Here is a 16,198-nt window from a genome sequence, read left to right as displayed (position 1 = left end):
GTTTGTGGTAGGTTTCCAGCTTCTTTGAGCGCTGGATATCATTTTCCCACATTGTCATATACTGCTTCTTCATTTCGTTGGAGATTGAGTTGATTTCTTTTTTCGGCAGGTTGTTAATCTGTGTGGGGTTTTGTCCTTGGAGTGAGAGGACAAGTTGTTTGATGGCACAGGGTTTAGTGAGGAGGTCCTGGCTTCGCATTGCTCTGTAGCAGTAAGACTGTGGTTGGCTCTTGTTTAGGTGGGCCCAGAATGTCAGTGCTCTCTTCTGTACCGTGAGCAGTAGAGGAAAGCGGCCCAGCTCAGCCCGGCATGCATTGTTTGATGTACTTCTGTGTACTTGGAGAAGGTGCTTGCAGAATTCCAGATGCACTATTTCTGTTGGGCTGGTATCCCATTTTGTGGAGTCTGGGTATGTTACAGGACCCCACACCTCGCTGCCATACAGAAGGATGGGTGTGATGATGCTGTTGAATATTTTCATCCAGATTCTTATTGGTGGTTTGAGGTGGTACATCTGTTTCTTTATTGCATAAAATGCTCTGCGGGCCTTCTCCTTCAGTGTATTTATGGCCAGGTTGAATTTCCCTGATGAGCTGATTGTTAGACCAAGGTATGTGTAGCTCGTTGTCTGTTCCAGTGCATTGTCGTCCAGTGTGAATTGAGATATGGTTGGATGTTTTTTAGATTTTTTCTGGAATACCATTATTTTGTTTTTTTCTGGGTTCACAGAGAGTGCCCAGGTCTGGCTGAATTTTTCTAGTATTGTCAGTTTCTGTTGGAGGCCTTGTTCTGTTGGAGACAGCAGGAGCAGGTCGTCTGCGTATAGTAGAGACTTAATCTCAGTTCCAGCCAAGTTGAGCCCAGGTGCTGAGGAGGATTCTAGGGCTGCTGCGAGCTCATTGATGTAGATGTTAAAAAGTGTGGGACTCAGGCTGCAGCCCTGTCTAACTCCACGGCTTTGATGGAAGAAGTCTGTCCTTTTGTTATTAACTTTCACGCAGCATTTGTTTTCAGAGTACATACTTTTGATCGTGTCGTATGTTCTCCCCCCGATTCCGCTCTCTAGTATTTTCAGCAATAGGCCTGGATGCCAGATGGAGTCGAAGGCTTTTTTGAAGTCCACAAAGCAAGCAAAGATTTTGCCCTTGTTGGTGTTGTGGACGTGCTTATTAATCAGGCTGTGTAAGGTATAGATATGATCCGTGGTGCGGTGGTTTGGCAGGAAGCCTGTCTGGCTCTTACTCAGTACACTCCGCTCTGTCAGGAAGGTGAGGATTCTGCTGTTCAAGATGCTGTTGAACAGTTTCCCCAGGGTGCTGCTGACACAGATTCCTCTGTAATTGGATGGGTCCAGCCTGTCTCCTTTCTTGTGGATAGGGGTTATCAGTCCTTCGTTCCACAGTTCAGGGAAGTAGCCAGTAGTGAGGACCAGGTTGAACATTTTCAGTATTGCTTCTTGTATAGGAGGGTAGTTGGTGCGCAGGTAAAGTGCCAATGTGCCTTATCTAAACCCTGCTATTCAATGGGCATAGTTCCTTTCTTTATATACTGTTAGGGTGATAATTGTGTACATCACAGTGGCTGTCCCAACTGACTCCACTTGTCACTTCCCCTACAGTTATTACGCATTATTGCTTTATTGAGGGGCACTCCGTCGTCGCCAGACCACCAAGCCTATGGTCTCAATTACAATTATGTTACAGAAGTTATCGGTCTGATTCTGAGCACCACACATACCACATCTCCTTGCTTCTTGTATAGATGGATTGCTATACTTCAGCATCTCTTGTAGAATGCCATCTGGTCCGCTGGCTTTCTTGGTTTTTATTAGTTTTATTTTTTCTTTTATTTCCTGGATTGTGATTGGTATGTCCAGGGGTTTTTGGTTATCTTTTATAGTGTTCTCCAGTGATGTTTGTTTGGTGAGGATTTGTTTTTGTTCTTGCGTCAGGTTTTCTTCTGGGATTTCTTGGTAAAGGTCCTCGAAGTAGTTTTTCCAGATGTTGCCATTCTGAATGGCCAGGTGTCTGTTATTCTGCTTTGTATCCAGATGTTTCCAGGTTTGCCAGAAAGTATTTTCATCTAATGCTTCTTCAATTCTTTCTAATTTTTTGGCAATGTGGTTTTGTTTTTTCTTCCTTAGGGTGTGCCTGTAGTGCTTTAGGTGTTGGTGGTACCTCATTCGTAGTTCTGTGTTGTTTGGGTCTCTGTGTTTTTGGTTTGATATTGTTCGCAGGCTTATTCTAAGGGTGTTGCATTCCTTATCAAACCATTTTCCTTTGATTTTGTCATTTGTTGTTGGTCTGTTAGGGCTAGTTTTTTTCAGGTTTGATTTCTTTGCTATTAGATGGAATATTTTGCTGAGATTTCTTACTGCCAGGTTTACACCATGTTTGTTCTGCTCGTAGTTTGTGCCTTGAAGCTTTGGAGTAGGTTTCCAACTTCTGAGCTGTTGATTATTTCTGTGTATGTCGCGAGGCTCTGTTTTGTCCATTTGTAGGTGGCTTTCAGGCTATGAAGGTTGTAGAGGGGTTTTTGTGGTGTGCTTGGTTGGTCTGGTCTCTTAATAAAGAGCAGGGTTTGATTGTGGTCTGATAGGGGTGATGGTGGTGTAACTATGAAAGCACTGATGGCTTGTGGGTCTATGTCGGTTATTGCGTAGTCCACTACGCTGCTGCCCAGCACAGAGCTATATGTGTATCTACCCAAAGAGTCTCCTCTTGTCCGTCCATTGATAAAGTACAGTCCCAGACCACGACACAGGTTTAGGAGCTCTTTACTATTTTTGTTTGTTGCACTGTCGTAGCTCGTTCTTTGACGTGTCACCGAGCTATGACAAGTGTCATTTCCAAAGATGTAGTTATTTCCATCTGAAGATATGTAGTCCTGTTCTCTGCCTGTTCTGGCTTTCAGGTCTCCACATATCAGCACTTTACCCAGGGTCTGAAAGTGGATTGCCTCTGTCTGCAGGGTCTCGAAGATGTCTGCATTGTAGTATGGGGAGTCGGAGGGGGGATGTATGCTGCACATAGGTATGTGTCATATAGATGGGTGAACATGGAGCCTTTTATTTGTAGCCACAAGTGGAAATCTCCTCTCTTCATTGGGTTTATTTGGCTGTTAAGTTCCTCTTTGTACCATATTATGATTCCTCCTGAATGACGGCCTCGTTTCACACCTTTGTGTTTTTGGGCTGGGACTAGGAGCTGCCTATATATGGTATGAGAGACATCTCCTCCGATTGGATCCATGTTTCGTGGAGAATAAAAATGTCTACGCTCGTCAACTTGTTTATGAAGTCTGGATCTTGTGGTTTAGAACCAAATGCTGACGCATTCAGGCCCTGAATGTTCCAGCTGCTAATTTTAAAAGATCCCATCTTGGATATTGTATAGGTTATATATCTTGTCTTATGCCTTCCAGTGAGCTAATTTGCAAGTGTTTTTTTTTTTTTTTTTAACTAATCTTTGTTGATACAATAAATGTGGGTACGTTCATTCTTGTCATTTCTGTAATTCTCTCTCTCTGCATGTAGTGGTGTATGCTTGTTTGTGGTAGTGATTTTGGTAGGATTATGCATTTTTACATCAGTCTGGTGCAGATGGTAGTGAGCAGTTCCAGGATTTCCTTTAGTTCGTTGCTAGCCGTTAGTCTGGTTCTGGAGGTTGTTGTTGTGATGCTTTTCTGTGATGCTGTGTGGTTGTCCCAATGCTGCTGTCTATATGGGTATCCCTGTTAATCTGGGTCCAGAAAAACCTACCTTCCTTTATCAAGTGTCGCCTTATGGTGAGTTATATCCTGCACTAAGCAGAGAACACAAAGCACAATGTTGCACTTGAAAAAGTCTCGGCCACACTCTCACATATTATGATATGGAGGGTATCGTGAGATTATTATAAAGAAAGGGTACTCAGAGTTTGTATAAGAAAAGGTTTATCATTTATTGTATCACAACAATATTCAGAAATATCAAAAATATCAGAACAAGCCTCTTATAAGCTAATGGCTAGCAGTTACAGTATGTTACCAATCCATTCCTAACTTATGCAGAGATTATAACTAGATATGCATTGTCAATACTCACAAACCAAAAGATATTACGATAGGTCAGCCAGTCCCAGCTCAAGTCTCATCTGTGTGACTTCACACCTAAGTTCGGTTCTCTCTCTCTCTAACATGGAGTCGGGCAAACCTATTATAGAGTGCATTGTTTACTGCGTACGTGTGTCACGTGTCATGTGTCCATACTCTGTGGTTTGTGACGTATGATGTTTATGATTTAGGAATTACAGTTAGTGACGTATGATGTTTACGATATAGGAATTACAGTTAGTGACATATGATATTTCATAAGTTACCGTTCAAACCACGGCGTGTTTACCGGTGTTAGTTCCCCTTTTTATGTCTATGTAACCTGTCCCAATATCCTGCCACTTCTGAGCAAAACAAGCTATTATTTCTAAGACAAGAAAACCAGGATTTTAACAGTATACTCTAAGCTATACTAGGCCTTACAATGATACTATGTATATATGTACCTGTGACCTGTATTCATTATGCGTTATATGCCAGAAAATACCTGTAATCCATAACACTGTGTCTCGTGAGATCTGTGTAGTCTAGGTTCCTGATGCAGTGTCCTGTCCTGCAGTGGGTATTTGGCTGTTCTCTCCAAGGTGACATCTTTCAGGGTCTTTGCAAAGTAGCGCATCCCTTGCTGGTTGAGGTGCACATGGTCATACAGGTGTTGTGGTATGATGGAGTCATGTTTAGGCAGGTGTACATGGGGGAGAGATGTGCATGTTTTTGCCAACTCTGTGTTGATGTTCTGGATGGTATCAGTTGGGAATATCTCTTCTTGGTAGTAGGGTAGACATAATTATCTTTGTGGTGGGGAATCTTAGTGTTGCTCTCTGCGCTACTTGTGTCAGATTCTCAGCAAGATTCCTCTGCTGGGTCGGGAGGTCATTGGTACCAGTGTGGATGATGATGTATCCAGGGTTTCTGAAGTCTGGTTTGTTTAGGATATCCAGAGCTTTCTGTGTTATGGGGCAGTGGATCGTGGTTACGTGTTTGCCTGGGAATAGTCGCTCACTGTTTAGGTATCTTCCATTTGAGTCGATGAGTATTATTATGTCAGTGTTGTTGTGCCTGGTGTCTGTTCCAGTTGTTGTGCTGTACTCCCTGTTGCGTTCCAGGTGTGCATTGTTGTGGGTTGTTTTGGGGACATTAGGTTTTATTGTTGAGCCAGTGGTTGGCGTTGAGTCTGTCTTTGTTCTTGCTGTTTCTATGTTTGAGCTGGGGGTTTGCTTTGTGCTGTGTGTTACTGTCTCCTGTCTTTGTTCTTGCTGTTTCTATGTTTGAGCTGGGGGTTTGCTCTGTGCTGTGTGTTACTGACTCCAGTCTTTGTTCTTGCTGTTTCTATGTCTGAGCTGGGGGTTTGCTCTGTGCTGTGTGTTACTGATTCCTGTCTTTGCTGGTTTTCAGTGATTATGGGCTGGTTGTCAGTATCTTGGGGAGCTTTTGTTAATGAGGTTTTTTGTTGCGTTAGTGTTACAATAAGAGTCTCTGGGTTTTCTGTCTTATTGGTTGATACTATAATTTTATGTTTCTCTTCGAGTTTCCTCAGTTTGTCTCTGATCTGCTTATTGTCTTGTTGCAGGGTAATAATAGTAGTTTTTTGTTCTTGCATAATTGCCATGGCTTCATTTTTTATGTTACTAATTTCTTCTCTTAGTTGGTCTTGCATCTTTGTCGTGTAGTCATTTTTTATTGTATTAATTTCTTCCCTTAGCAGATCTTGTATATTAGCCACGTTTTCGTTTTTTATTTTAATAATTTCTTCTTTTAGTTGGTCAGTACTCATCTCTTGAGATTGTTTACTTAATATGTGTTCTTTGAATAGTGTGAAATCTCTCTCCAGCTGGGACAGGCTGTCTGCAATCGTGTTGGGGGGTGGAGATGCTGTGCTGGGGCTTGGTGCGATGTCTTTGCTGGCTGTGTTTCTGACTTTATTTTTTATCTGTGTTTCTTTGCTCTCTGTCTCACAGTTTTCTTTAATTGGGGGAAGCTCTTTTTCTTCAATTATTGCCTGGGCTTTAAGTACATGGAAAATCCTCTCAAATTCCTGCAAACTGCTCTCACTGCCTTGGATCATAATGGTGCCATTGTGATACACATTTACAGTTAATATAGTGTTCTGTGACTCTTCCCCATCATGGATTTTTATTTGTCTTCCATTGCAAAGTCCTCCCTTTTTGATGTATGTGTAGTGTTTGCATATTGTAACATGCCAAGCTGTAGGGGATTCAGCAAAGAAAAGTAAGTCTGTTTTTATTTTTTTCCCCTCTGTTTATGCAAAATCAGCAAACAGGGTTTGTGGATGTTCTCTTAGCATATTTTGTTTGAAGTCTTTCCTGGCCGGTCTGCTCAGGTATTCCTCAGGATATGTGATTTCAGAGGTGTTAGAGTCTTAAAGGATGGGGGTTATCAGCAGTGTCTGTTCACTTACAGCTTTGTTGCCTGTTTGATCTTTTAAAGATATATTTTCCATTTCTGTTCTTTTGGTGCAAAATCCCTATTTGTGTGTCTATAGTTTCTATATTAATCTGTGTTTTCCTGTATTGGTGATATTGTATGTGCAGTAATATAGAAAGATTCTTACCGTTGGGTCTTTTCTTTAGGTTTCTCCTGGTGTATCAGGGATTGTTTTTGATTTCCTTGTTGTTTTCTGCTATTTCTTCTTTATTAATCTTTGTTTCTTGCAGGTTTCTTGCTTGCTTGTTTTTATTGTTCAGTTTTTATCGAAAGACTGTTTTTTTGTTGCAAATTAGCTCATTTGGAAGGCATAAAGTTGATAAGAGTTAGGAGCTCATCTTAACTGCTGCTACACCTGCTGTACAAACCAAAGTTTCTGAATGTCTCTCTGCTATATCATCCTGTATGGCCCTCTGACGCCTTAAACTCAACATGGCTAAAAAAAGAGCTCCTCATACTTCCTCCCAAACCTGGCCCTACTACCTCCTTCCACATTACTGTTGGAACTACAATCATTCACCCAGAAGCCCAAGCACGCTGCCTAGGGGTCACACTCGACTCCTCTCTCACATTCGCCCCTCACATTCAAAACATTTCTAAAACTTGTTGCTTTTTCCTCCGCAATATAACAAAGATACGCCCTTTCCTCTGTTGCTCGACTGCTAAAACTCTGACTCATTCTCTCATTCTCTCCCGTCTTGATTACTGTAACCTCCTGCTGTCCGGCCTTCCTGCCTCTCACCTGTCTCCCTTACAATCTATCCTAAATGCTGCTGCCAGAATCACTCTACTCTTTCCTAGATCTGTCTCAGCATCTCCCCTCATGAAATCCCTCTCCTGGCTTCCGATCAAATCCCGCATCTCACACTCTATTCTTCTCCTCACTTTTAAAGCTTTACACTCTTCTGCCCCTCCTTACATCTCAGCCCTAATTTCTCATTATGCACCATCCAGACTCTTGCGTTCTTCTCAAGGATGTCTTCTTTCTACCCCCTTTGTATCTAAAGCCCTCTCCCGCCTTAAACCTTTTTCACTGACTGCCCCACACCTCTGGAATGCCCTTCCCCTCAGTACCCGACTAGCACCCTCTCTATCCACCTTTAAGACCCACCTTAAGACACTTGCTTAAAGCATATGAATAGCACTGTGGATATTCTGAACACATGATACATAAAGCTTGGCCCCCTGCAGACGCACTTACCAGAACTCCCTCCTACTGTCTCTGTACGTTCTACCTACCTACCAATTAGACTGTAAGCTTCTCGGGGCAGGGACTCCTCTTCCTTAATGTTACTTTTATGTCTAAAGCACTTATTCCCATGATCTGTTATTTATATTATCTGTTATTTATTTGATTACCACATGTATTACTACTGTGAAGCGCTATGTACATTAATGGCGCTATATAAATAAAGACATACAATACAATACAATTATTGGTGTTGAAAGTTTAACCAATGGCTATTTCATTGTGGCAGACCCACTCCCACAACAAAATTATTGTTAGAGTTCAATGTACTTACTTTGCACAGAAATATACCTGTAATTTTAATTTCCTTATCAGAGCTACCAGGTTACAAATGCTTCTTCCCCCTCCTCCTGTCCCCTACCCAAGCACCCTTCCCCTAAGCCAGCCCCTCCCGCCCAACCTCCTCCCCTCCAACCCCCACCCACTTTCCAAACCATTTCCCCCCTCCCCTCCTTCCCTCCCCAGCCCTCTACCCCAAAACGAAACGGACCCATATTCTTCCTCAAAAAAGGTCCAGGTGCTCCCGAAATGACATGGAGTATGAATATAGGACAAATACGATGTTAATGTTTTGATACAATTTGTATAACTTAAGCCTTCATTTCAGAAAAGTTATGTATCCAAGATATATTCTGATTTGCAATTGTCTGTCAAAGAGTTCTCGACAAGCCTGTTATACAATGACTGCACTGAAACAAAAAGGAGCCCCCAACATTTCACATACCAATCAGGCAACCTGCCTCACCTGCCTGCCTCCCCGCCCTGCCATCTCTCCCCCTCCCTCCCCCCACTCCACTTCCCTCCTAACCCCCCCTCCCCATCCACCTCTTTCCCACCCCCACTTGATGTAATATCAGATGTTTGGGAAGTGATTCCGTTACGTGTACACATGGGTTCACGTCCTCCCAGACTTGCCGGCCCTTACTCCTGGACTTACCCCCTAAGGGCCTTAAGCCCGAATGCCGGTGCGTAATCCCGGTCATAATCCTTCGGGGTCGCCTACAGACCCTCTCTCTCTTTTTCTCTGTCTGCTGGTACTGTCCCAGCAGACCTTTACCCTCACCCACGGCCCCCCCCCACTCTCCCCCCAACTTGCTGACCTAGAACCAGACCACGGAATCACCTTCTCCGCTCAAGAAGTATGCCTCTGCCTAACCCATATAGTAACTAAACAAGACCCCCCGGTTGGGAATGTCCACCAAAAGTGTCCACCAAAAGAGTGTCCACCAAAAATAATAGCAATGGCTAGCCAAACCTCAAAATAATAGGAAAAGGAAATTGGCTCTCCAAGAGATGAAAAGATCTCAAGGAGATATTATATTTATCAAGGAGACGCATTTCACAGATCATGAACCGCCCAAAACATTTAGTAACACATTCCCAATGGGTTACTACTCGTCTTTTAGCAGTAAGAAACGAGGAATCGCTATATTAATTCGCCAGTGAACTCCATTTAATTTTGTGAAAAAAGTTTCACACCCAGGGGGTAGATTTCTAGTGGTATATGGCTCACTTTCTGGCACAGCGATCGCCCTGATCAACCTATACGCGCCTAACGAGAACCAAACAGAGTTCTTAAAAATGGTCCTAGACACGGTCAATCCGGCCTACCTATCATCAATGATAGTGGGGGGGGAAGGGGGGGGGGCTATATATGGCCCTAAACCCCAGTGAGGGTAAGTCGCTCCCCACGAACCGCCCACACACGGTACCTTCCCAGAAGTCGGAAAGGCATTCAGATCCATTATCAAGGGGTTCTCTTTGGTGGACATTTGGAGATCTCAGCATCAGGGCCAAGGGACTATGTGGTACAAGGTGAGAGGAAGTGCGCAACTACATTCAATCACACAAGGTGGAGTGTTAAAGTGATGTTTAAATAAATCAATATGTGACCTGTGGACACTGCTATAGGAGCGTCTGCAGCCGTGAGACCAGGGATGGCTCAAAATACCCCCTACACGTTTAGACAAAATACAAAAAAAACACAGTGCACAACGCTCACAGTGCATTAAAAGAAATATTATTCAAATCAAACAGTACATGTAAGTATTATGCGTACATCAGGGTAGAAAAAAATCAGCATGTCAGGGGTTAATGTTACCCATGCGCCAGACAGATCTCCAGATAGGATGTTATCTAGGTAAGTGCAGCTTCCCGTCTCTGGATCTCTCAGTCACGAGCCCAGTGAGACAAATCCTGGATAGTCCCACTCCTTGAGATAGAAAGTCCAGCAAACTCGTGGTGAGCGAGGGAGAGAACCGCTATAGGGGTTGATCTCCTGCGGTAGTTGGATACACACTCGCAGCCCTCCGATCCTTGAATTCCGGACCTCTGACGTCACTGGACAGCGACACCGCAAATCGCGCTACGATCTCCTCTCCAATAGAGGAAACCGGGTCCGTCGTAGTGGGATGAACAGTTCAATGAAAGTAGTACCTAAAAACCTTTCCAACACGTTTCGAAACCACACGGTTTCTTCATCAGGGAATAATAAATGATTGAATAATAGGCATTGAAATACCCCATGCTCTCGTCCGATTGGCCCGCTACTCGGGTCCTCCAGCCAATACAACGGGAACGGGGAGGAGTCAAATACCCCATGTAAACAGTATACTTTTGCTCGCAGCAACATTGACAACAAACGCAACTTTATTCAAAAACAAACAACATATTAATACAATATAAGCACAAAAACGGCTCTAGAATGGAAAAGAAAAAGAGATTAAAATATGCAACATATAAAATACAATAAACAGAACTAGACTGCAATCTAATCCACAGCAATCTCAGATTATCTGGATAGCTGTAACCTCCCATCCTTAACAGAGGAGGAGAATCAGATGCTTAATGGAAAAATAACACAAGAGGAATTGGCAGACGCAGTAAAAGCATAAAAAAATTCTAAAGCCCCTGGCCCTAATGGGTTCACCCATGCCTACTATAAGAGATTCCTTCTGACCCTTTCAGTGCATTTACTGAACCTGTTCAACTCCTTTATGGAGGGTAATCCTATACCGGGATCAATGACAGGGATCCGATGCAATGCGGGAGCTACCGTCCAATATCCTTGTTAAATAATGACCTCAAAATCTATAGCAAAATACTGGCTAACAGACTAAATCCCATTCTACCCAGGCTCATCAACATCGACCAGGTTGGGTTTATCTCGGGCCGCCAGGCCTCGGATAATACTCGCAAAATAATAAATATAGTAGATCATATTAATCTCACAAACACCAAGGCGGTTCTTCTGAGTTTAGACGCAGAGAAGGCGTTTGATAGAATCGATTGGCTATTCCTTGATAAAACTATGCAGAAATTTGGCTTCAGAGACTCGTTTCTTGAGGGGGTCCGGGCACTCTACCAAAATCCTTCCGCGGTGATCAAACTCCCGGGAGGTACAGCAAAGAAGTTTGAAATTAAAAACGGTACAAGGCAGGGGTGCCCCCTGTCCCCGCTCCTCTTCACTCTGACGATCGAGCCCCTAGCGGCCAAAATTCGCGCTAGCGTAAATATCCAGGGCGTACTAATTGGCGAAACAAATGACAAAATCTCACTATTTGCCGATTATATTATTCTAACCCTAACCCATCCCCAGACATCCCTTCCCAACCTCCATAAAGAACTGTTGGATTTTGGCAAAAGTTCGGACTACAAAATTAATAATGATAAATCTGAAGCCCTAAACCTTAATGTATCAGAGCCAGAAGCTAAACTGCTTAAATTAAACTTCAATTATAGATGGAGCTCCTCCTACATTAAATATCTGGGAGTGAATGTATCAGGAAACTACCACTCACTATATCGACACAATTACCCGACCTTGTTCGGAAAAATTAAAAAGGATCTGGATAAATGGGAAGATTACAGATCTCATGGATTGGAAGGGTGATCTCGGTAAAAATGAATATACTCCCTAGATTGCTATATTTCTTCCAGACACTCCCGATCCATGTTCCTGGCTCTGAACTAAAAAACATTCAGAATAGACTGTTTAATTTCATTTGGAAGGGCAAAAGACCCAGGGTCGCTAGGTCAGTCCTTCTGTCGTCGAGGGGGAGAGGAGGCCTGGGTGTTCCTGATATCTTAAAATATTACCAAGCTGCCCAACTGAGGCAAGCCGTAGTGTGGAACGCAGACCTGGGCCATTATTGTTGGATAGATATCGAATCCCACTACGCCAAAACGCCTTCTCTGCCTGCCTGGCTTTGGAGTATGGATAGAGGAAATAGATCAGTGCACAAATTTGAGCTCAGTGCGATGAGGCACACTTGGAAAGTTTGGTTGAAATGTAAAACCAAGTTCAAACTTTCGTCCCCAGGTTCAATGCTTACCCCGATCCATAACAACCCCAGGTTTCCCCCAGGGTGCGAACCAAAACAGTTTGAACAATTCAGAGTAAGGGGGATCAGGGTGGTCGCTGACCTACTGAGCGGTGGAAGGCTGCTGAACTTCAAAGATCTACGCGCCAAATACGAGGCCCCAGAACTTAGCCCATTTAAATATTTCCAAATTCGGCACTTTCTTCAAAAAATGTCCCCAAAATTTGAATTCCCACTTTCACAAACTTTGAGATGTTGTGCCAGACTGGCACCCATCAAAAAGGTTTAATCTCTAAAATATACGCTGGAATGGAGATAACAGCGGGCCCCTCCACACATGACAATATGCTCAAGTGGGCGGCGGAACTGAATATAGACAGACAGAGAGGACTGGGAAGATATATGGGACTCAGCTTCAGGAACTTCCATTTGTACCCCACGAAAAAAAATATTTACAAAATCATGTTTCACTGGTATCTTACCCCAGTAAGATTGAAGCAAAACTACCCCCTGGCCTCAGATTTATGCTGGAGAGGCTGTGGACAGAGAGGCGACATGGCCCACATATTTTTGGACATGTCCAAAAATTCAGAATTTTTGCTCCCAATACAAATTTTAATCCAAGAGGTTACCGGCCTCACTATTCCCACTGACCCACTGACCTACCTACTTGGCAGGCCAATAGAAGAAATTGACCGCCCAGTTAGGAAATTAATCTCCTTCATCCTTACAGCGGCAAGGTGCGCTGTGGCGTTCTCCTGGAAAAAGACATCACCCCCCTCCAAGAAGATGGTTAAGAGAAGAGTGGACAAAGTGATGTTAATGGAGAGACTAGCAGCATTCCTCAAGCGCAAAACTGAGGAACATTATAAGGTCTGGGAACCTTGGATGGGTCATTGATCCAGTCCAAGGAACCCGCATAAACGATTATCGAGCAGAGAATGTAGTTGTCTAGACTAATAGATGGCTAGCAGCAATTAGGGAAGGGAAATACCCCTCCCTCTCCCTCCCCCCTCCTATTTCCTTCTCTTTTTCAGACCTCTCCCTTGCTAGGCCACTATGTGGCCCAGAGGTCACGCCTCTCTTGGTGATATCCTTTCCTATCCTTACAAGACAAAAAAGTAAATTCAGTCGTACTGTTTGCATCCTAACAAATTAACTTGATTCCCATGTGTTTAAAATGTTGCTGAATCTGTAGGTTCTTTGTTAATGGGTCAGATTTAAAATTAAAGTTAAACATAATAGTGTGTATACAGTAACTGAGTTAAACTACATTTAAAGGAGCAGTTGTGTGTGTGTGCTCATTTGCATGTCATTTCCCAGAATCCCTAGCTACAATGGAAGCATTGTATGCTAAGAGATAATGGTGAAAAGCAGAGATGCAGGCCTTTCTGAAATGTGAATGTGCTCACAAGTGAAATATTTATTTGTTGTACATGTATACATACTGCACCGACACACTTTATTCGAGCAAATACCCAGTATGTACCTGGCAGATACCTGGAATGCGCCGCTCCTCACCTCTGACAAGCCCCGTTGCATTTGCCTTCCCAGCCTGGGTTCGTGCCTGGCTGACGGGCGGCTGATCTGTTAAATGATAATGATTAGGATTTAATAGGCTGCAATGCTTCGCGTGTCTACCAGATGGCAGAAATTCATGAATTGTAATGCAGTATATATATATATACTGTGCAGTATTGCAGCCAGTGGGAATAAAATGCTTCAATCCCTGCCTAGAAAATACCTCAATGCACTCGGGCAGAAAACAGTCACAAACCTCAATACACCCGGGTATACCCGAATTCGTGGGACTAGCCGAGCTCGAATAAAGTGTGTCGCCAGTGTATATATGTATACACACATACATACATATATACATATATACACATATACACCGTACTTGTCCAGTGTGGATTTTTCCAGAACTTATTGTAGTGTTTTAATTTTTTTTAAATAAATGTGTATATGCACCAATAAAAACATACCGTAAGGGCAGAGAGGCTTTTCAGGATCAGAAAAGGCGGGTGTCTTCCTTAGGCAATTGTAAAGTGTTGGTCCATGATGTCCTAAAGGATCATCAGGCGGCATGAATCTGTCAAACAAAAATATGAATGGCACATTTCAGAAGAAAGATTAGAAATGGGTGCATATTTATTTTTTTCAACTATCAAAAAAGTTTGATCATTTGTGAAAGATTTAATGAAACTTTTAAACCTGAAAACGTCTAACAAACTTTTACCGATTAAAAAACTAATTCTATTTTTTTGCCTTTTTTATGTTTAGAGCATTTGGTAATTTTAGAACGTAAAAAGTTTTTTTTAAAGAAAGCATTTTTTTCTTCAAAAATCCTAAATAAATCCCCAATTTTTGATGCAAAGTCAAACTTGCTCATCTCTAACAAATGCCATCTATGACTTGCACATATTCAACGTGTAATCTCTGGAAGTAGGGAGGGCAGCTGTAACCAATTCTTATCTACAACTCAATAATTAAAACAGAAATGCTCTTGAGTACTTAAATGTAGATCATTCTCTGTTGTACAAGGCTAACTTTGTCATCAACTGGTCTCCATTATCACTGGTGATCAGGGATAAGGAACATGACCACATGGAGCACTATTCTCAACAGCTGTACTGTTTAAGTGTGGCAGAAACTGTGTGTAGTTTGGATGTGTATTTTGGTTTTGGAATAATCAGCTATATTTTAGTTTATATATTTATCCATTTTAAAAATAAGCCTCATTTATTAAGCACTTTATATGCATTGTTGAAAGATACCCTAATGTTACTGGAATTGTACCTAATTATCACTGGCAACTACCCACAATAAATTAGTTTATTTTAATGTGATACACGTGTGACCAAGACCAACCCATGTTAAAACTAGTCATTCAGATTATATACTTTTAAACTGAAATCGTAAAAAATAAATCTTTTTATCAATTATAACATAGCATCCCGGCAGTTACTTCTGTTTCTGGGCCTTTCCTCTGTCAGTCCTGTTAGTGCAGGCAGTGGAAAGGTTAAATCCATTATTAGGCTTGTATGTGTATTTCAGCCTTGAATGTTGTATCTATATTCGAGGGCGGGCCTGGCAACTCTGAGGCTGTTTACCCCTTATGGATTTTACAATGAGTTGAAGGACCATTAATACTGAGTAATTATGAGTAATTAAATTATTACACTATGTCCAATGTTTTTATATAAAGTAAACGTGACCACACTCACCTTTTTGACCAATTAGACACCGGACCGGTCTTCTTCCTGCTCCATCAAGATACTACCCACATCGAACACTCGTTACTGCAGGTGCGGAGAGATGGATCGAGTGTCGGCGGAGGTCTGAAGCGGCGTTCATACTCTGATCCCGAGTGGTCTCAATGCGATTTATAAATTGCCAAGCTTGGGTGCAATACCTGCCTGTTTTATACATCCACTTTGTCAGTGCATCCATTACCCACCTGTTAGTTCATAATGTATTTTACAGGATTGCATGGTGTGTGTTTTTGTTTTATCCCATATGTGGTTCCTGGGAGCTGCGCTCAAACTCTTGTCCTTAGTTTGCTGAAAGACCACGTGTAAGGTCTCTTTGATGGAACAGCACCTCAGAACCTTAAAGGAGGTTATATTACTTATTTGGTTTTTCACTTATTAGTAAATTATTTTTCACTGATTTGCACTATCATCACTTATTTATTCTAAGGACTGATGTACTTTGATTTTGGTTAATATCACAAGAAAGCCTGATTTTAAGTAGCAATGTCAAAAGTAGTGTACTACGGCTTGCTAAAATTTTTGCCCCAAAATGCATGCAAGTTGACCAAAAAATTAAAATTTTAGAGATGACTCCAGTTTTTCTTACTACTGCTTGATGTATCTGGGCATACGAGCCTTATTTTGTAGTAACCATTCTGGAAATTAGGGGCAAAAATCCCCAGACTTCAACAGAAATCTTTTGCCGAAAACAGCCTTTAGAGCGTCTTACCCTCCCACCTCAAAGTAATTTACCCATGTATGGCACTGCTGTATTAAACATGCATTATAAAGCTGCAGTTCCACTGCCTGTTTGTGTGTAGATTTCTTCACCACAA

The sequence above is a fragment of the Ascaphus truei genome, chromosome 4 (assembly GCF_040206685.1).
Source record: "Ascaphus truei isolate aAscTru1 chromosome 4, aAscTru1.hap1, whole genome shotgun sequence".
Lineage (NCBI taxonomy): Eukaryota > Metazoa > Chordata > Amphibia > Anura > Ascaphidae > Ascaphus > Ascaphus truei.
Note: the sequence above shows the minus strand (reverse complement) of the source record.